General features: G+C 30.9%; 1 pseudogene; it reads left to right on the forward strand.

Moving 5' to 3' along the window:
• LOC120597843 (kininogen-1-like) overlaps positions 1–16313 on the forward strand; it is a 38245-nt pseudogene extending 21932 nt beyond the window's left edge.
• The last annotated feature ends 7015 nt before the right edge of the window (positions 16314–23328 follow it).

A 23328-nucleotide genomic window follows, 5' to 3' on the forward strand; every position in this document is an offset into this window, starting at 1 on the left:
CACATTGCTTTGAATACAGATAATATTTTTTACCGAACTTTCAAACATGAGACCCTAGTTCTTGTCGTTATTACTGTTATTGATTAGTTTAGTGTCTTCCAACAACTAAAATCAATTGCAAGTCAAAGATAATACTATTTTATTTTTCATTTCACAAACTGTACACTGACAGGAGTTTCTTTCAAGTAATAAGAAACCAATTTCAGAGTTTGTCTGCTTCTAAGTTATATAATCTTTCATCAGTAAATACTGATTTATTTTCAGTCAGGGTTAGAAATATTTTAGAGAGTAACTCTCAGTACAACTAACCAGTCTTATCAGTTTGTAATATTTAAACTTTCCTGATACTATACTACACTTCCAGATGAATTGAAGTTTTTATCTCATATTATTCCTTATATACTACATTATATTTATAAACATACAGAGAAAGTAGTAATTTCTCCTTTTGCAATAAAGAAATCTATAAACAAAATCACATAATAATTTTTTTCTGATTTAGTGGTAGGCTCAATTTAAGAAGAATATGTAAAACTTAAGAAGAATATGTAAAACTGGCAAATATATGACATAATGTTTTCCTCTCTGTTACTTTCCTTCTATTTTAAATTATCCAAAAAATTCTCTACTACTGAGTCTTAGGTATATATACATAAAATATATTTGAAAGTGTGATTATTTTATTTATGAAAAATAATTTTTCTGGTTATATTTTCGAAATGTTTAATTCAACCACAATTAAACGACTTCTTCAAGAGAATAATTAATATAAACACTTCCATACTTTAAGATGTTATATGAGAACTAGAATTTTAGATGAATAACATGAATATGTTATTAAAAATATGATAATGTATTTAAATTTATACTTTTTTTTACTGAGTGCTAGATCAATCTTATACCACATCTCTCAGAATAATTTATTACATCATCTCCTACAAAATATACTCTTAATCAAGGAAAAGTGTTTTTCTTCTATTCCATACTGCTTTATTACTTTTTAATAAGTTAGACTGCTAGCCTTAAAAAAAAAAAAAAAAAAAAAAACTATTGTAACCATATTACGATAATGCTCATACATGGAAATATTGCTATGCCTCATTACCATTTAGGCTTATTTTAAGTATATTGGCATTTGTTTTTTCATTATTGTGCTGTTTCTATTATAAGAATTTAGTTGAGCTTAGAATATAATTAAGAGTGGGTAACTACTTGATTTCTTAAAAATTATCTGTTTGAAATTTCAAAATTTAAGTTTCAATGCATGAATCTAGAAATAAACACTAAATCCAATATTTAAAATTACATTCCAAATACTCAAGTCCAATTGTCTTTAGAAGTTAATTTTCCCAAACTATTAGGAGGAAATAATACCATTTTTCACAAACTCTTCCTAAGAATAGATAAAACATTTCCCAAATTGCTATGTAAAATACCAAAACCTGTAAAGAACCTTACAAGACAATAAAATTATAGACAACATCTCCATGAATGGAGATGTGAATATTTTAAAGAAAATGTCAGCAGACTGAATTCAGTCATATATGATAAAAGGAAAAGAGCAAAGGAGTTTATGGCAGAAATAAGAGATATTTCATATTTGAAGGTTTATCAATGTAAACCATCACATTAACAGAAAAAAAATGAAATATTTTGTTATCACTTAGATAAATGCAGAAAAAAAAAACGAGATAAAAATTAGCACCAGTTTATGATAAAAAATAAATCTTAAATTAGGAATAGAATGGACTTTATAAATCTGAAAATGAGTTTTTACAAAATACCCATCTGAGACATCATACTTCATTATGAAATACTGTAAGCTTTCCTCCTGAAATGAGAATGGAACAAAAACACCCTTCGTAAACCCTTTTGTTTAGCATTGTAATGGTACGATTAAATGAAAATAGACTACAACTGTCATTATTCACAGATGGTGATATCTGCAATAGAACATCTTAAAGAATTTGTAGTTAATCTATAAAAATATATGAGAATTTTTTACAATATCGATTACAAAATTAAATATACAAAAATAAATTTATCTACACTACCAACAAAAGTAGTTTTTCAATTAGAGTAGCATTAAAATAATCAAAATCCTAAGACTATATCTAGCATAAATCTTAAATTTTCAATGAAAAGTGTAAAAGCATATTAAAAAGATTGTAAAAGTTCTAAAAAAAAAAATGGGAAAATATACCATGTTCATGGATTGAAAGATTAATTTTATAAAAATTCCAATTCTCTTCAAGTTTACCTATGGTTTCAAAAGAATTATGTTTTGTTTTGTTTTGTTTTGTGGGGGAGGGTTAGTTGTTTTATGGACATTAACAAGCCAATTATAACATTTATTTGGAAATATCGAGGGCTGAAAATTTTCAAGACAATTTTAGAAGGAATAGTATCTGAAAGACTTCAGCTACCAGACATCTGGACCTATTATAAAAATAAATGAAACAGTGAGATAGTGGCACAGAGATAAACACACAAATGAAACAATTCAGCACTCAGAGAGACACATTCATATATGGTTCCTTGACATATAACAAAAAGTGACACCAAGATATAGTCAAGAAGTTACAGTCTTTTCAATAAATGGTATAGGGTCAAATGGATTTTCATATGAAAAATAAATTTTACCCCTTTTCTTCAAAACATAAATATCATTTATACCAATGAATTCTATTTCTAAATTTGAACGGTTAGAGGAAACATACACATAACTTCAAGAGCATGGAGTAGAAAAATATTTCCTAAAATACACAAAAAAAACCCATAAACTATAAATTTGATTACATTAAAAGTAACAATTTTATTTGATTACATTAAAAGTAACAATTTTATGTTATCAAAAGGCACTATTAAGAGCATGCAAATACATCGGACAGAGTATGAAAAAGTTATTTACTAGAGATATGTCTAGCAATTCCCAAAATACAAATATCTAACATGTGTAAAGACTATGTAAAAAAAAAAAAAACTGTAAATTAATAAGCAAAAGGCAGACAATATAACAGGAAAAAAAAAGACAAAAGACTTGGTCAGATACTTCATGAAAGAGTTTTGAAAATTTTTTATTAAAGCCACAAAAGTGGAAGTTTGAAAGGAGATTGAAAGGATAAATAAAATCTGACTTTGGACAATTAGAGGACAAAACCTCAGAAAATGGTGGAAGAATTGTCAGATAAGCAGAAGGAGCAGCTCTGGATTACAAGAGGGAAGAGGCAGTTAAAGCAGAAGATGATCTCAGTTTCTAAGATTGGTCTATAGATGCTGTTCAGAAAGTTCTCATTGAAGAGTTCCTCTTTTCTTTGTAAAGAGAGGGATATCTTCTGTTAAAAACAAGGAGTCAGAATTAGTGGAACATAGAAGTTTGAGGAGAGTGGAGATCTCACTGTGGAAAACCAAGAGTTGAGCAAAACTTAGTAGAAATTTTGGGAAATATTTATGGTCAGTCTGAAGCTGGTAGTACTGAATTAATTTACAAAATAATTCTAGAGTCAATTTGCTGTACTTTGTGAACTCAGTTCTCAATAGAGTTTTCTCTAATTCTCACCTACTATTCTAGTTCCTTCCAACCTGTGTATCATGTCTATTTTCTTTGAAATTTTTCTACCTAATTATCTTTAATTCTATCATCAAGATTGATTTGGACTAATTTTTTTTAAAGGTTTCTAATGGATTATAAAACTATCTTAATTTTCCTCATACAACAAAAGGTCTAGAGATAAAGAATTGAGTTCCTCTAATAGTGCAGTAATATTAGGGCTATGAGTCAGTATCCGTGCAACTTTTTTGTGACTTCTTTTATAGTCAGAAGATGAATTCTGCAGTCCCAAGTGTTGTCTTCTCATTAGTGTCCTTTGCAAAATGGCAGAGGAAGGAAAGCAAAAGTGTTTTTTGATTACCAAAAAGAAAAAACAAAGTACATTCCCAGAGGTATACTTCCCCCTTCCCAATCATCATATCTTAATTCATCTTCTGGTGCTGCCTCCAACTAAAAAATATTTTTGGCAATAAGAAATTGAGAGGAAAATATACTAGGTAAGTATACACAGTATTTGCTATAGCTCATCATTCGATAGCACTTTCATGAACAATATCTGTTCATGATCTTGTCAATGTCTTAAACTTTCTTGTACAAGATCTGTTTGTGAGAGCTAGTAAGTGAAGTGGAGGAGGAGGTCATTGATGATGAGGAGGTCAAGGAATTAAACATCAAATTAAATAGCTCATTGACTGCTGGACAGCACAAGACACAAAACTTTAAATAAAATTTTACTTGTTTTCTATTTTTAAAATGTAATTCTTGTACACTTTAGAAAACTAGAAAATATAAAAAAGGAAGAACTTGCAATTAAAGAGGATTTATTTATTTCCAATAATGTATATACTACTCTAGACACAGTTCATACAAAAATGAGTATGTCCTATAATTCCTCAAACTGCATAGAGTTCAGGAGACATATGTGCATGTATGTCTCCTATGTACATATGCAGGAAAAGGTTATAAATTTCAGAAGTTTTAAACCAGGATATCATACAATCTTTTTCTATCATATTTAATTAAATATCAAAAATAATAAACCACTAATATATGTAAGAAGATTCAACAGAAATATTATTCTCATAACTGTTATTTTTATGTTTTTATATTGAATCTTTCAAACATAAGCAAGATATATAGAATAATATAACACACATCTATGTGTCCACTTCCGAAAGACATTTCCATGCTGTTTCTTTAAAAGTAACGACTATCCCCAATTTTGTACTTATCATTTCCCCTGCATGCCTTTATAATGATATTAAATAAACAATATCTTCAATTTACTTGTATTTTATGTTAGTATGATATTGTATTGTATAAATCCATCTTCAGATTCCTTTTTATCACTTATTTACGTAAGATTTATCCATACTGATGCTTAAAAAAATAAAATTGATTTATTTTTGTGGTAGAATATAAAATATTTGCTACTTCTTTAATGGGAAAATTATATCCTGTTGATATCAGAAGTGGACATAAGATTTGTTTTAGGCAATGAAATGTAGAGGGAAGTAATGAGTATCAATAGTATGTCTTTGTGATTTCTTCCCCTCTTCCACAGAGCTTAATGAACCATACAGAGACATCTCTATTTATTGACAGAGTGCAAAGGTTGGAGAACAGAACAGAGGCTTACCTATGATGTAGTGTGAGAGAGTAATAAACTTTGTTGTAAGCCACTGGGATCAGTTGTTACCATATAATAATTTAGGTTAAGCTGACTGATGTAATTTAGTTTCATTGCTATTGAATATTTGATTGTGTAAGTAGACCTACATTTTTTTGGTTGCTTGCTATTAATTGAATTGCCTTCTCTCATCCCCAAATTCATATGTTGACGCCTTTGCTCTAAGGCGACAGTATTTAGAGATAAACCCTTTAAAAAAGTAATTAAAGTTAAATGAGGTCTTGAGGATTGAGCTCTGATCCAATAGTTCTGGTATCCTTATAGAAGAGGAAGAGACTCCAGGGATGGGCATACACAGAGAAAAAGCCATGTGAGGACACAGTAAGAAGCAGCTATCTGTGGAAGAGGAGGAAGAGGCCTCAGGAGAAACAAAACATGCTCTCACTTTGATCTTGGACTTTCAAAACTGTGAGAAAATTAAATTCTGCTGTTCAAGCCACCCAGTCTGTGTTGTTTTATTATTGTGATTTTAAGAATTATTTTCTAGGACAAATATACTGTTCATATTTCTTTGTGTACAAATTTGACACTCCATTACATAAACTAGGAGTAAAAAACTAGATCAATAGAAGCCATAACATCCACTTAGATTTTGATGAATTGGCTTTGTTTTTTATACTTTTACTAGATTATATGAGAATTCTCATGTTTCACACCATTATCACTACTTGGGGTATGGTTAGCTCTTCACAGATATGTAGTCACTTCCTGATTTTAGTTAAGCTCATTGAGGATAGCAAATATGCCAAATATTATTGTATTTCTAATAACATATATGTAATAAACATTTCTGGTAAATACTTTCTATTCTATGAGGATGATATTAACATACTATTATTGTCAAACTAAATAAGAGAAAACATAATTACAAAATAGTTTGAACAACTCTCAGATTACCTGTTAAAATGAAGTCAAGCCTGAGCATTTTGTACTTTGACTCCAAATTTATCTGTTGAAGAGATAAGACATTTACTTCATGTATTTAATAAAAATTTTTACCCTTGATCACCAATACAAATATCTTTTCTTCCAAATACTAGACATGTACTTGTTATTCTATTCAAAGTAGTCATTTCGAGGTAAAAGCTAAATAACCTGATTTTACATGATATACACTAGGAATAATTTATTTGCTCTTTTTACATACAAGGTTGCTTTAGAAAGACTGTTGAAAACAGCAGTCAAAAAGTATGATTTAAGTAGTTTTATTACAGAGGTAGTGGAATAGTCTAAACAAGAAAAATCTTATTTCCAATATTTTTATTCAAAACCTTCAAATGCAATAACTCCCCAAAGTAAACCAGGTAATTTCTACTTTCCTCATCATCATGCTGGTTTGATACTTTGTGACCTAAAAGTTGATACTCCTGAACATCTGGTGCAATTATATGTCTGTGTCTTCCCATTATTTAGGGTGAACAAAAAGATCTGAACTAAGGTATCGAGCAAGCAAGAAAAGTGATTTTCAATACATAACATGTAATAAACATGAATATGTAATTTAATTCACAGAATGTTTAATAATAATTTATGGTAGCATTTCCTTCAGAGAAATAAAATTTAAAAATTACAGTTGTTTTCCAAACAGAGGATACTTTATATAATTCTGGATAACTAATGTATGCTTTCTAAAATTAGTATAGCTCTGAAAACATAAACTGGAGAATTGAAAGCAGTTAACATCTATTCATTGAAAAATAGCAGTGAAGTATAACTAAGCTGAAATAATTCAGTGCTTGTAAAAATCTCAAGTCAAAATTTACCTTCTGGTTTCACATTTAACAATTATCTATGATTAGTACTAAACCTACGAAATACAGGATCAGAAACAGAAATACCACAGGACATTTTACTATTGCCAATAGGCATAACTTCAATGTTTAATACAATCAAGGATAAAATTGCTAAAGGCCAGGAAAAAGGAACCCTTTAAGCAACCTGAGGAGATTCCAATGGAAATGCACACCAATTAATCCTAATGAAATCCATGCAATGGTGATGCAATAGAAAGTTATATACCCTTAATGTAACTGAAAAGAAAGATGATTTATAGTCTACGGTTTATTAAGATTCCTGAGGAGTCCAAATACGGGAGAAAAAGAAAAAAATATCAAAAGAACAATGAGAATTTATGCTGACTCCATATCTATATATTATTTTTTAATTTGACTAATATGTGTGTTACTTTTAATTTACTTTGATGCAAAAAATCATAATTATTAGCTTTTCCCACTTCATCTGAAACAAATAAAAATATATATATTCACAATATTACATAATTATGCTAAAATTGTTACTAAAAAATCTGTAATCTAATAATTACTAAGCACGCAAAGTGGTTATACTCTGTTTCTTTAGAAAATATTTAGAATATTTAAAAAATATTCTAAAGAAATAAAATAAAGCATAACCACCGACTGTGTCCTCAAAGCCTTAGCAGTATAGTTAGCAACATAAAATGTGTAAGTATTTACATACAAATTTGTTCTATACAATAAAATATAGACTATAAATATTTTTCTAAGTCTTCTTAAAAGTAACTGGAGTTAATTTACTAGGGTTTTTGATAATCAGGATTATAGAATAACTTATATATAGGAAAAAGAGAATAGAGAAATCATTTAAAAAACTTTCAGATCATGTACATGTGAGGGGAAACACCGTGAACTAGATTGGTGAGAACGTCTGGAATGAATAAGATTCAATTTAACTAAAAGAAGAATCAATTGAATTTCTTAGCAAAAATCTTTGTGGGTAAATACTATAATGAAAGATAATTGTGTGTTTTTTTAAAAAATATATACCAATAAAGAGGGTTCATTAAGATGATTCAATCAACAATTAATTTCCCTCTTAATTCTCAAAATTAAAATATTGAAAATTTAACAAAATTTAGATATTTCTGGTCAATATGATGGAGTAGGTAAATGCTGTACTTGCTTCCTTTCACAACCGTAACAAAATTACAACTAACCTACAGAACAGCCATCACTGGGAGTCACCTGAGTCTAGCTGAACAGAGGTATAACTTTGGACAAAGAGAAGAGGACACCTGAGACGGGTAGGAGGAGTGGAGATGTGGAATGAGTTGGTCCCCAACTTGAGTGTGGTAGTTGAAAATCAGGAGTGAGATGTCTCAGCCAAGGTCTCCCTCAGAGGAGTGAGATCCCAGTCCTACACCAGGCTCCCCAGCCAAGGTTTCTAGTACTGGGAAGAGAAATCCCCATAACTTCTGGCTGTGAAAACCAGTAGAGACTGTGGCTGAGTGAGACAGAGGGCAGCTGGAGTCATAGACATTGCTCTTTAGGGACCCATAGTGGACTTACTTGTCGATGTACTCACTCGCTCTGAGCTCCAGCACTTGAGCAGCAGTTCAAAAAGTGCCAGGGATATAAATAGAGGAATTGGTTATCTAGCTTCAGGGTGAAGGCTGGAGGGGCAGCTTTCTCTCAGACAGAAGTGCTGGCAGAATCCATTGTTCCTTTGTTGAGCTCTCCTTCTCCCAATGAGTAGATGTAGTTAAATACCATGTCTGTGTCTTCATCAACCTGGCTAACACTGGTTGCACCATCCTGGTGATTACCTGAGACTTCACCCCGCCTAAACTGTGGGGACACCTAAGCTTCCTCCGGTGGTTTTTCCATACAAATGGCTTGTCTTGGCTCATGCTGTGCCTTTCCCAAAATCTCTAAAAGGTTAACAAAACCCAAACAAGCAGCATCTGGCCTCAGCATGCCCCATACATCTTGCTGAGTAGCCCCAAACTAAGCACTAGTGGCAGCCAGTCTCGGTTCACAGCTTGGCCTCTTGAGGCACCACCAAGCCCAGCACAGTGGCGGCCATCTGCAGATTGCTTTGTGACTCTTGCCAGGTGTCTTCAGGCAGGATACAGGCTGTACTAAACTTGGGCTGCAGTGGGACTGCTCCCAGGAGGCTTGGGGCCAACACGCTTGGTTGCTGGCTTCTGACCAAGCCAGAGCTTCATCAGAGAACAACGCACCCAAACAGCAGATTGAGCAGGTACCAGAGCCTTTCTAAAGTGAATCCTGCTCTGTAGGGTTATGTTAATTTGTATATTCATATCAGCATTATTTATAATAGACGAGATATGGAGGCAACCTGAGTGTTCATCAATAGATGAATGGATAAAGAATAGGTGGAACTTATATGATTTTATTAACCAATGTCATCCCAATAATTTTAATAAAAAATGCCTAGAGAGAATATCAAAAACTGTCTATATCACTTGGTTGAACCAGATAATCTAAGAGGACTATATTATCATATAAAAGCAGAGCACTTATTCAAGACTTCAAATTAAAATTCTGGCAGATAATCACTTAAATTTCATGGGTTATGCAGAGATATATTCAGACAGGCCTAAATTCTGATCTCATTTCTACTACTTATGTCATACGGTTGTAGTCAGGCTTAAATTAGATAATATAAGTAAAGTATCTAGAGCCTATTGCTGCAAATAATAAGATTCTCTCATATCCTATTCAATGGCTTGATAATCAATAGATATTTTGTACACAGCCCTTTGTAGAATACTAGGAAAACATACAACATAATTCCTGCCCTTAAGGGGCTTACAGTAAAGATGTACAGTTAAAAAAAAAAAAGAATAAGTTACACATATATACAATGGTATATTACTCAGTCATAAAAAATGAAATCTTGCCATCTACAACATGGATGGAGCTAAATGGTATTGCACTGAGTTGAGTAAGTCAAAGACAAATGCCATGTGATTTCACTTACATGTAGAATTTAAAGAACCAAAATAACAAAACAGAACCATACTCATAGATACAGAGAAACTTTTAATGGCTGCCAGATGGAAGTGGGGTTTGAGGAGTGGGTGAAAAGGGAGAAGATATTAAGAAATACAAAGTGGTAGTTACAGAAGTCATGGGGATGTAAAGTACAGCATAGGGAATATAGTAAATATTATAATAACTATCTATGGTGTCAGATGGGTACTAGGTTTATTAGGATTATCACTTTGTAAATAATATGTTTAATTACCACATTGTACACCTGAAACTAATATAACATATGCCAACTGTAATTGAAAAATAAAAATATATATATTTAAAAAAATAATAAAAGGAAAATTTAACAAACTTAATCAACTCATCGGTCTGGGAAATTCTTCCTTTGAAAATATATTTGATTAAAATTATGTTCAGTACTAAGTTTAAAATACCCCAAAGCTTTTGAGAGGTTAAGAAAGGATATCACAACAAAGGCCATGGCTAGAGATTCCAATTTGGAAGTTATATATAAAAAAATAATAGAGGAATAGATATAGGTAAAGTCATGCGGAGGGTTAAAGTTGCCCAAAAGGAAACAGACTTTAGACAGATAAAGGTCTTCAATTAGATCTGAGGTCATCAGTGACTTCTTACATAGTAGTTTCAGTGGCCCAGAGAGGCTGCAAAGATGATTACCAAAAGACATAAATTGAGGACCTAGCACATTGCTTGAATCAACATTTTAAAACCTCTTTTAGAAGAAAAGAAGAAAGATGGAATATGTTTAGAGAATGAGTTGTGAAGGAGTTTGTTCATTTTTCAGAAATGTCTAAGCATAAATATAATTCTGTTTCTTTATTTGTAAATAAACATATTAAATAGACTTTTTAAAGTCATGGTCACTAGTAGGTATTAAAGCGCATATCCTTGATAATAGAAGTATTTCGGCTAGAAATTGTTTTATCAACTACTTCTCTTATATTTATTTGATTTCCCCATAAACTGCAACTCCAAGAGGCAGGGTTTTGTCTGTTCACGGCATCATTATATCCCCAGTGATGAGCTCATGTAGGTACAAATAGATATTTTTTTGAGTAAGTGAATTATAAATCCTATGATATGTTCACAATGACGCTGTGTTTCTACTTTCCCACGTTATTTTTAAATAGCTTTATAACAGGCATATTATAAGAAAAAATAATGATATAATCCCAATACCATTAAAATCATTTGTGTATTTCCTTCGAGGTTTTTATGTTATTATGTGTATAAAATTTGGTATAATTTCTCTGTGAGTCAGTGAGATTGTACTAGGTTTTGATGAAGTACTAGACAAACAAAAAATACAATGAATTAACATGGTCAAATTTTATATATCACTGATGCTGTATGTCCACTTTGTGTGTGTGTGGGGTGTGTGTCTTTGTCTATGGCAGGATGGTTCTTATCGTAGTCATTGAGGCTGATGGAGGTTTCACATCAACATGTAGCAGAGGTCATTGTAGCAGAGGAGAGGGGATATAGTAACACATAATAATTTTTAAACCTCCCACCTGTAAGTGACACAACGTAATGCCTGCTAAGTCATTCAGTTCGCATTTCATTTACCAAAGCAAGGTTGTGGCCAATGACCACCTTCATTAAAAAAAAAAAAAAAAGGGAGAGAGGAAGTGCAAATCTATCAATTGTCTGAAATATAAAGAACTGAAATTATTTAATAAGCAGTAATATTGACTGCCTAGCATTTTTAGTTCACTGCTTGTGGAATCTGTCTTAACATAGTGGAATTTGTCCTAACATAGAAAGCAGAAAGAAAATTGGGTTGACATTACACAAATGTGATTGAAAAGTACAAAAGTGAAAATTCTATCATCGAGGCAATCTTAAAAATATAATTTATAAAAACATTATGATTTAATTTGAATCATTAATTATAAATTGAGAAGCTAAAAGGAATTAAATAGCAAAGGTACAATATTCAAGTTCAATGTAGTATGTGCCATAATAGTGAATAATATTAAACGATAAGTTAATGGTTGAAAATTCTAAATGTGGTAATAATGATGATGCTGGAAGAATACCCTTTATAATATGCAAAAATACTAAAATTTTTCTGAAGACTCATATGTAAAGCAAGAAAACATGGCAGTTGGCAGTTGAGGCTGTACTGTTTTATTTCAGTAGGTACACTATGATTATAGTAACAAAAGATCTATATCTGTGAGTTCGAAGAAACAAAAAATCATTTAAAGTATTTGCTTATTTTAGTTTTAACATAACACTTTTTTAATGCTCTAGTGTTTTTGTCATAAAACATATTGGAAGAAAAATGTTTTTCTAAAAATATTTTCATATTTTGGAAAGAGAATAATCTGTTCAGAGGGTTTTCAGGAAAAAGCAGTTATCAATTCAAATGAGTAAACATAAAAGGTCAATTATGTCTTAGGTCAAGTTGAAAATTATATCTTTTTCAGATCTCTATTTTAGTATTTTATGCTGTCTTTACAAATATTAAAGCAGAGAGCCTCAGTGACTTGCCTGAAAATTGTGATAAACAGGAGATTTTTTTTTTAGATGAGTCGTCATTCAAATAAAGAATTATATTGAAATAACCTACATGTCTTTGCAGTTGTATGACTTTAAGTAACAATTGTAGTAACTGTTAAAATATTATATATTTCTTAATTTAATTGATTTAAAATAGTGTTTCCCTGCATTGTATTGAGTTAGACATAGAATTCAGTTAACATATCCTTTTCTTTTTTCTTCTTTATATTCCTCTCATAGATTTAGCAGACAAATGTTTCAAATCCCAATTTTCAGTGAATATTTTATTACAGATGACTTTCATAACATATGTTCTAATGTAATTTTTAAAGAAATTGGAATCTAACCCAATTGCTCTATCATTTGTATACATTTTTATAATCTGAGCTATCATTAGTCTTACTTATTAAAGACACTTCAAAATCTTCAAATGATTAAAAAATCTTTAAGAGGAATGGCTAATTACATAATATGATAAAATTCTATTCAACAGTTAAACTTCTTAATATTTTTGGCATGATGGATTTCTTAAAGTAGTCAAAGAGAATCAATTATAGAATTTTAAAACTATAGGAACAGATTATATTATTACTAGCTTATGTAAAATTTTTGTAAGACATTCTGAATAAGTTAATAAAGAGAAAATAGTGATCTTCATTATAATACACTTATTTAAAATCATCAGCAGTGAGATTATGAGAGGGTTACAAATTATTTCTTATCTTAAATAAAATTACATTTTTTTTCCACCTATCCAATACAATAATCCATCTGTCTGATATTGTGTAGAAAATTAAAGGGAACTCTAGATTTCATATCTGAACAAGGAATACACTGAATTAAACAGATATTTTGGGTTAGTATTATTTCTTGCCATATGCTAGTCTGTTATTTATTAATCATCCTTATACATTTGAAAGATTTTCCTTCAAGGTATATTTATACACTTTATTTTGTGAACACCAATACAATGACCTGCAAAAAAATTATTTTTTGACAATACTATTCTGAAAAAAAACATACTATAAGCTAATTCAATTGTTCCTGGAAAGTTCCTTTTCTCTCTTTATAGGCTGACTTCCATAAATATTGTAATTTTATACTTATTAATAAATCATATTGAAATCATAAGATATAATGGAGTCTTAGCTACAAGTTACAAACATACTTTTTCATTTATATATAGAATATTTTAATAATAGATTCCTAGTGATGTTAGGATGATTATATTGAATGATATATCTTAGAAAGTTATAAAAAAGGCATACATGTTAAATTATGATCATACACAATGTAATAATTTCCTGAAATTTATGATTCATCATAGTAGTTCCTACCAGACATAGGAGTAAGACAATAATCTGTGCTTAGATGGTTACCGGGAAATAATCAGTTATTAATTCAAATGGGTAAACACAAAAGATCAATTATAGGTCAAAAGTAAAAATAAACATCATTAAAATCATTTCTTCTCTTGATCTTTTATGCTATTGCTCTAAATTTTAACATCAGTTTGATAGATGGTTTCAAGAGGCTGATCCTTTTGTTTATTTGTATTTTTTTCTGAGTTAGTTCTTGAATTATTTCCACAATGATTTAAAAAATATATAACCAATAGGTCTATGTTAGATTTTGTTCATCTTCTCTAATACTGTAATTGGCAAGTTGTCAGAGAAAATATTAGTCTCCTCATCTTATAATAACATCACCCAAATAGCATTCTTATAACTCTGGTAGCTTTCAAGATATGTTGCATGATGTTTTACCAATAGACTTTTGTTAAGAATGATGATTGAAAAGAGTTAGATGTAAGAAAATGTAGACCTCCTAAGAACGTACATAAGGCAGCAATTGGTAATTGGCAGTTGTAAACTTTCAGGGGATTTGTACCTGTGAATTAGATCGATACTTTCAGAAAAGTTATGTATGAAGAGGTTGCCATCAGCAGAATTACTTATAAATATATTAAGAAAATAGTTTACTGCCCCTATCTATTGATTTAAAAAAATGTTAACAGGCAGAAGGTATCTGCCAGGAAGCAAACCACTCTTTCCACAGCCCATGGATTCACCCCTTTAATGTCAAAACAGCAGTATCCTGTCTACAGTTTGAACACTGAAGTTGAAAGGCCACAGAAGAATGCACAGCAACCACAAAGAAGAGAGGGAATACGAAATTCTCTGTGGCTACCCAATCCTTCCAGATTACTTCAGCAGGAGGGCCCTGTGGTCACATCCTAGTATGACTGCCTTGGTGGCATGTATCCCATATCAACTACCAGTCCTGACTTGGAACCCATTCAATTTTTTAACAACACTGATCATTCCCACCTCTTTGCAATTAGAGAAGTAAAAAAGGCCCCCAAACAAGTGGTGGGTAGATGGAACTATGAAATTACATATTCAATTGTGCAAAATAATTTTTCCATAGAGAATTTTCTGTTCTTAATTCCAGATTGCAAGTCCCTTCTTAATACTGATATCAGTGAATGTACAGATAATGCATACATGGATCTTCGGCTAATAATTTCTCCCTTCTCACAGAAATGTGACCTTTATCCAGGGGAAGATTTTGAACCACCACCTACCAGGATTTGCCCTGGCTGCCTCACAGATCTACCTGTTGACAGTCCAGAACTGGATGCACCTCTAACTCATTCCATTGCAAAATTTAATGCAGAGAATAATGGAATTTTCTATTTCAAGATTGATGCTGTGAAGAGTATAACAGTACAAGTGGTAACTGGAACAAAGTTTTCTATTGAGTTCTTGGCCAAGGAAACCAAGAAAAGAAATGAAGAGCTGACTAAAAGTTGTGAGACCAATAAACTTGGACGAATTCTAGGCTGAAGCATTGATGTTTATGTGGTACCTTGAGAGAAAAAAATTTACCCTACTGTCAACTGTTGATCACTAGGAAAGACCTCAATGCTGAAAAGCCTCCGGGTTTTTTACTTTCTGATCAGTACACATGGGGAAAATAAAATAAGGAACAACTGTACGCCCACTCCTTGGCCCCTGGTATCTGTACAAGATGAAGAGCAGAATTCAGGAAAAGAACAAGGACGTACTCATGCACATGTCTGGGGTCATGAAAAGCAAATAAAATATGACCTTGGTCATGGTCATAAACAGGAGCATGACCAAAACCATGGGCACTACAGGAAACATGGCCTTTACCAAGAACTTCGAAAGCAACATGGCCTCCAAAAGCAACATGGCCTTGGCCATGGACATCAACAGCAACATGGCCATGGTAATGGATATCAACGGAAACTTGACTATGATCTTAAACACCAAAGGATGCATGGTCTTGGCAATGGACCTCAAAGGAAACATGGCCTAGCCCATGGACATAAACATGAACATGATCATGGTCATGGCCATGAAAAACATAAGAAAAAAAACAGTGAGAAGCACAATGGTTGGAGAACACAGCTTTTGGCAAGCTCTTCTGAAGACAGTACTACATCTTCTGCACAGACACTCCCTTCCCTAGCCCAGCCAGGTGTATCAATTATTATTTCAAACTTCCTGAATTCAGATCTCATTGCAACTATGATGACTAATGCACCACCAACTCTCACAGAGAATGATGATGCCTGGATCCCTGATACCCATATACCCTTTTATTTAACCTGATATCTGATTTTCCAGAAACCTCCTGCAAATGTCCTTGATGCCCATGGAAACCAGTTAATGAAATGAATCCAACTGTGGAAATGAAGAAAATTCATGATTTAGTTCTCTCTGATACTTTTTATTAATTTATGCAGCCATGGGTGTTTAATACTTCATCATGCCCTCTCCCCATTGTCAAAATATCCTGATACAATGTACCAAAACCCATGAAGCTTCGGAACAGCCTAGAGAGAAATGGTGAAACTCCCAATGGGGCATCATCAATTTCTATGGATGACATAAAACTGTGTGTAGAATTCTAAATACTTTTTTTCCTCACAAGTTTTCTTAACTAGCACAGAAAATGGACAAACAAATGTGCAGTTTCATACATAGATTCTTAACAATTTGAATACTCTTAATAAACTGTGACATCTGGGCCCTGAACACATATGTAAATAAAGGAAGTCAAAAGACTGAATGTTTAACTTCTTGATGGGGGAAAAATAATAATAAAAACCACCAGAAATCAAAGAGGGACAAGAAAAACAAATTGGCCAAAGGGAAGGTGTGGGAAATTAATGAATTTTTTGTTTCCAAAATGGGCTAGTTATATCAAATAGTTACTCCCACTTGACAAAGCTATTCTGATAATTCTTCCTCAGTAAGAGTTTCTCGTAAGTCAATAATCTCTGTTTATTTGCAACAAGGCTTTCAAATAAGAGTGTTCTGTTTGTTTATTTATTGCTGAGACCAGAATGAGTAATCTTTAGTTTTCAGAAGCTCTGAGTTTAATGGTAAGAGAAAAACAGAAGAAGCAATATAGAAGCTTGTGAAGGAAATCTTTTTTTATAATAGACAAGGGACTACCAGAAGAGGTGATGCAAATTTTGTTCAAAAATTTTATGAGGAAACTCCTCTCTAGCCACACTTTATCATCACATCATCTTTTTGCTACAATATTGAAAAGTGCTAATTTTTGCAAAAAAGAACAATATAATTATCCTTAATTGCTTCCAATATGAAGGAGGCATACATTTGTTTTGCCTAGGAAAACAAGATAGGCCTTTAAACAGCTACATTCACCCGTGGATGCATGTCACTGCTATTTCAATTTATTGGATGTATTTGAGCCTCTGAGATTTTATTTCATTTCAAATACTATCTGTACTTTTAAATAAAGAACCAATGATGTCAGGAAAAAATGTTAATATATGTTCTATTATAAAAATAATTTTTAGTAATACACTATTTTAAGAAAACTTTAAGATCAGTATAAAAGAACAAAAACAAACGATATTATTAAAATTCTTTGAACAAAAAAACTATTTTTATTTTTATTATAAATGTAATAAACTGAAGTTTAAACAGGCAAGAAATGTGTTTAATATTAAACAGGTAGAAGGTAGTAAAGTATTTTAACTTTCTCTAGTGTGTCTAAATCCTATATATTTTCTTCAATATTATCTACTCTAACTTCAGTGTATGAGAATCTTTTCTGCAACAAGCTTTCAGCTATTTAAAATCCAAAATTCAAAATAAAATAAAATCAAATCCAAAATCGTATCAATCAGTTATGTCAATAAAATATTATAATTATAAAATCTACCTATAATTATTCAATTATAAAATCTACCTATAATTTTCTTTAAACATTTCAACTTTTTTTATTATTTACTATTTAAAAAGTTTTTCTGAGACCATTTTTAATTTTTATGCAGCATTTATATGACTATTGGAATACAATAAGGGATTTTCAAACTATTTTTGCTTTCATAATCCCTTAAAGAATTTTTAAATACCCTCCACTTAACACATTTTTACATTAATAGCATATTTTTATTATATTTTAAAATAGTTGCAAAGGCTTTACTTTTGGCATACTACAAAAATGGGTAGTGTCATATTCATTTTAAGGATACCCAATAGTATCTAATTATTTTAGTATATAATATTTTTGTAGAAGAAAATAAATCAAGACCTAAAGAACCATGCCAATTTAAAAATATAAGATTATCTGAGATTTTGTTTTGTTTTGTTTTTTGTTTTCCTTTTTGGACACCACAGATACACTGAATTTATATAGGGTCAGCAAATGACTACAGAGTTTAGTAGATTTTCTGTTCTATTTAGATGGAGTCAAAGCTACAGTTGTTTTGTATATGCATATATATATATCTTCCACTTTTAACAAGTAGGCAGCAGATATTCAATTTGCATTTGTAGTTACAGTAAGCTTACTCTAATATCCTGTTTTTCATAATTCTTTATCAGGCTTCCTCTGACATTCTGTTCATAATTCTTTATCAGAACCTCTTACAATTGTTCCTGACAATGTATCTGGAATATAAAATTAGTTGCATTCTTTAACATTCCTTAGAAGGGTTAGTTTTCCTATAATACCCAACTAATTTTTTTCATGAACTAGTTCTTTTGTAACAGCCAGAACCATTTACTTTCTTTCTTTCTTTCCCTTAAATTACTACTTCCATTTTCTCCTACAGAATTTTATCTTAAAGCAGTGTATGTTCATTCTTGAAAGTCTTACTGATTCCACTATCATACAACTCTAAAAAATTATGTAAATTATAATGTATTTTTATTATTTTCTGTGGTCAAAATGTCAAATATTAAATCAATTATTCCAAAATTAGTTATTTTTATAATTATTATAGAAAAGTAGCTTATAACATCCTTCTAATAATAGTATATATTACAAATTAAAGGTATAATTTTATTAGCAAAGTACCATAAAATTTATATAGCTAATGTTTCTCACATGATTCATTTGAATAAATTAACTTATCGGTAAAATGAAAATAATAAATTACGCTAATTCATTCAATTATTCTTATTTAATCAATTCTAATCCTATTTTTCATATTTATAGATGTGTTGGGAAAACCTGCACATACACGTGCATAGGTGAAACTGGAAAAATTATTTAATCTCATTCTTTAAATTACTTTGTAATTATAGGTCAAAAATTAATAATTGCCTACCATAATTACTGTCAATAAGCAACTGACTGATAAATTGCTTAGCTCTCCCTCTCTGTTATGGTAAATCAACAAATTTGAAACCTAATCTCTTACAAGAAGATTTGATACCCAGACATTAGAGTTATTCACTTTTCCAATTCTTGAAATGTATAAAAAAATCTTTACTAACACTTACAAAACACGAATATTTCTACTCGGTTATTGTTCACATAGAGCAGTGGTTCTTAGCAGGGAAACATTTTGCAACCCTGGGGATATTTGGTAATGACTAAAGACTTTTTAGATTGTCACAACTGAAAATAGGGGGGGAAATGGTAAGGAAAAAATGCTACTGACATATAGTGAGTAGAAGTCATCGATGTTGCTAAATATTCTATGATGCCCAGGACAGTTCCCCACAACAACAGCAAAATTATATGGCTCATATTTTCCATAATAAAAAAGCTGAGAAATGTTGATCTAGAATAATATTTTATTGATGAAGCTATAATTAGGTGATGTTGGGGTAAATGTATGTTTTGCTATGAGTTTATCTGAGTACAGTTAGTGCCACATTCTTCACTACATCTTTCTAATGATCTTTTTGCTATCCAAGGACACTTCCATAAGAAAAATGTATTATTTGACAATGGAAAAGGTGTGGAAAAACAAGACCATTAAATTAAAACTGGCATCATGCTTGCTGCCCTACTTAACAAAATATCTGAATACAGAACATAACACCATGGGTCAAAGATCCTGTTTTTTTTTTGTTGTTTTTTTTTAAACTAATTTATTGAGGTGACAGTAGTTAACAAAATCGTATAGGTTTCAAGTGTACAATTCGATATATTTTAATGTTATGCTTTTCTATAGCAGAAATATCTCTGAGACAGGGAAAGCTATGAAGCATAAATTGGTGTGTGCTGCCTTGATCAAAGTAGGTGTTATGAGCATTGGTATTTCAATTTTTTTTTTTGATGTTTTGGAAGTTTTAACTCCTTAAGAAATATTAAAATTCAAAATGGGTGAAAAAGTTTTGTTGTTTTTTTCTTAAGTGGGAGAGGAAAAGGAAAATCTCACAATTTCTTGACTGAAGAAACATGTTTGGCAGATCAATTTTAGGAAAAGAAATTCATCCAAGTTGAGAATCTGATGACTGATTCCTTTAAAGCTATCCTTGTCATTTTGTATGTGGAATGAATACACATCTATATCTATAATTATAACTCTATTTATAATGCTATCTATAGTAATTTTAATTCTTTTTATTTCTCTGGAAATTGCCTATTCATAGATCTTTCATGGTAAATGTCCTGATTGCTTTTCCTAATGAACTTTTCAATAAAGTATAACATAGACTAAGTATGAACATCATAAACAAGTAGCTACACAAATTTTCTCATATTTGTAGCCAAGACATATCAGGAACAGAAGAGTATAGCGTATCAGAAAGCGTATCAATTCATTAAATTTAGGTCTTCTCAGCAATTTTTTTTTTTTTCTAGTTTGTGCATAGAGATCTTGTACATCAGTTTTTAGATTTGTTCCTAGGTGTTTGGTGAATTTTGATACTATTGTAACTGATACTTTTATTTTATTTTATATTAGTTTTCTACTAGTAGATAGAAATAAAAACTAGTTTAAATTCTGTTATTTAGATTCTTTTAGGTTTTCTGCATTCACATCATATAATCTCCAGTGAGAGAAAGAAAAGCTCAAAGAAAATATCCAAATGAAGAAGAAAGAGACAAAAATAGTGGAAAACACAAAAGAGAGGTAAAAGATAATGAGAATAGAGTGAAAAATTCTAACATAGTTCTACTTGGATATAAAGAAGAAGTAAGAGGAAATTGGAAAAAAGCAACTTAAAGCCACAAAGACAAAAAAAAATAATAATAATCTTAAAAATAGCCAGAGAAATAAAGCAGGTCACTTTTTAAAGAAGCAGTAATGATAAAATTATATTATTTGACTAGACAATGGAACACAGAAGACAATGGAATGGATAATTCATGTTGAAAATAATGTGATAGCCCATAAATGTATACACAACCAATATAACCTATATGTAAAATAAACATGTTTGCAATAAAATAAAACTGAAAGAATTTGAAACAAGCAGGTCCACACAAAAAGGGCATATTCCTTGGCATTCTGCAGGCCTAAGTGAAATGATAAAATAATGATAAAGAAAAAAATTAAAAGATAAATATATAAGCAAATATACATACTTATGACCTGTGGAAAAGGCCAATATGTCTTGAGGGGATTAAAAATATGATTATAAAAATGTAAAAAATAATTTACATTAGACTTTAATTTGGGAGTACATAGTATAATCTCTAGTGTAAAAATTAAAATAATGATAGAAAATATTAAAAAGTCAGTAAAAATAGAAGTAGAAAACTCCACAGCTACAGCATAACTATTTTAACCCCGCTATTTTAACCCCGGCTTTCTCAGTATTCGTTACACACTTCATTTTGACTTAAGATATGAAGTATGGTCATGTCAGAGTCCAGAATAAGGAAGCAAATAACCTCTTATCACAGCAAAATATTCTCAATTTTGTTATGTAGATTCAGAGTATAATAGATAAGTTTATATTTCTCATATATATAAGTTTCGGGGGGAATAAACCAGATATTGATAAATACTTATAAATAGATATGTTTTAAATTCACTCATAACTAGCCACAGACCTGAGAGAAGACTCTTATGTAATTTTATTATTTCTTAAAGAAGAAGTTATAGATTCCTGGGGAAATGGACAGTTTGGGAATACAAAGAGGAAAGGGTTTAAAGGGTGACAAAAATATGTATCATGGATGATATAATCAGATTTTTAAAATATAATTAAGTTTTACAAATAAAATGCCATTTCCCATGAGAAAATGAAGAGATCAACTATAGAAATTTAACTGACTTGATTCCTTTCTCCCCAAAACCCATAAAGAATTACTGCCTTAAGAAGAGATAATTATTACATGAGATATTGAGAATAAATATCTTTCCTGCATATAATGTCAAGCTAAGATTTCTGAAAAGTAATGTCCAGTGGACAGTCTACCAAATGAATATTATATATCCTAAATAAGAAATGTTAAAATTAAATCTCTAGTCTGGTCTTCTGGTCTCTATTCCACTCAATTCACTCATTTATTTATTTTATTTTATTTTTCTATTCAGCCAATGTTTGTTAAATGAAAGCTCTGAACTAGGCACAAAAGCCCTGTAAATAGTGTCTTGTTTCCTTCTCTTTCTTTCTCTCCTTCTCTCCCTGGTATCTTTTGGTTTCTCAGAGTGAAATGCTCCTTTCAATTAGAAGATAGTGAAACTACCAATATCTAGCCATTCATAAATAATGTATGAGACATGAGACTTAAGGAGAGAACAGAAGTGCTTTTATAATCTTATTATTTTATCTAAAAATATTTTTACTCTCTGGATTTAAAATTGCCATATGTTCAAGAATAAAAGGGGGAAAAAACACAATAATTTTTACAAATATCTTGTGTAAAAGAAACCCAGAAAATATACATTTAACAGTCACATATTCTGGAATTTAAAATGTGTACTATCAATAGACTACATATGCCATTATTTGGTTTGGAATTGATACAAATATGGTCACTGTCACTGTAAACCTCATACACAATTATAAACAATAATATAAACTGGATCTAGGAACTGCCCAGAAGTTTTATTTTGTCCTTATTTTTAGCTCCTGAAACAACTTCATATGTTCTCTACTCTTAATTCTAAAGTTTTTCTTCCCCCATCTGATTCTCAGCATATAATCTTATTTTCCGGTTCACATAAAAAGTAAATGCCATCATCTAAGAGCTTTATCTTCCTGACATCAAATCTCTAAACTCACCTGTACCTGTAGCCATGTTCTCCTTTTTACCTCTTTACAATAGATGAAACACCTTTTTCTTGTGAAGAACCAATCATTCCATGTGTGCAGTGGATCCTCACCACCACTGATGTCTCTAAGAACTAATATGAGTTGTTAAATGCCCTCCTATATCTTCAACCTCTCACCATCTACATTAGTTCTTGAAATCTCCAACTGTCAACCTGACCTTATGACCATTCCACTCATCTGTCCTCTTTTACAACTGAACGTTTTGTAGGAATAGGAATTGTCTAGTTATGTAGTTAGTCTACATTT

Source organism: Pteropus medius, unplaced genomic scaffold, assembly GCF_902729225.1.
Source record: "Pteropus medius unplaced genomic scaffold, Ma_sr-lr_union100, whole genome shotgun sequence".
NCBI lineage: Eukaryota > Metazoa > Chordata > Mammalia > Chiroptera > Pteropodidae > Pteropus > Pteropus medius.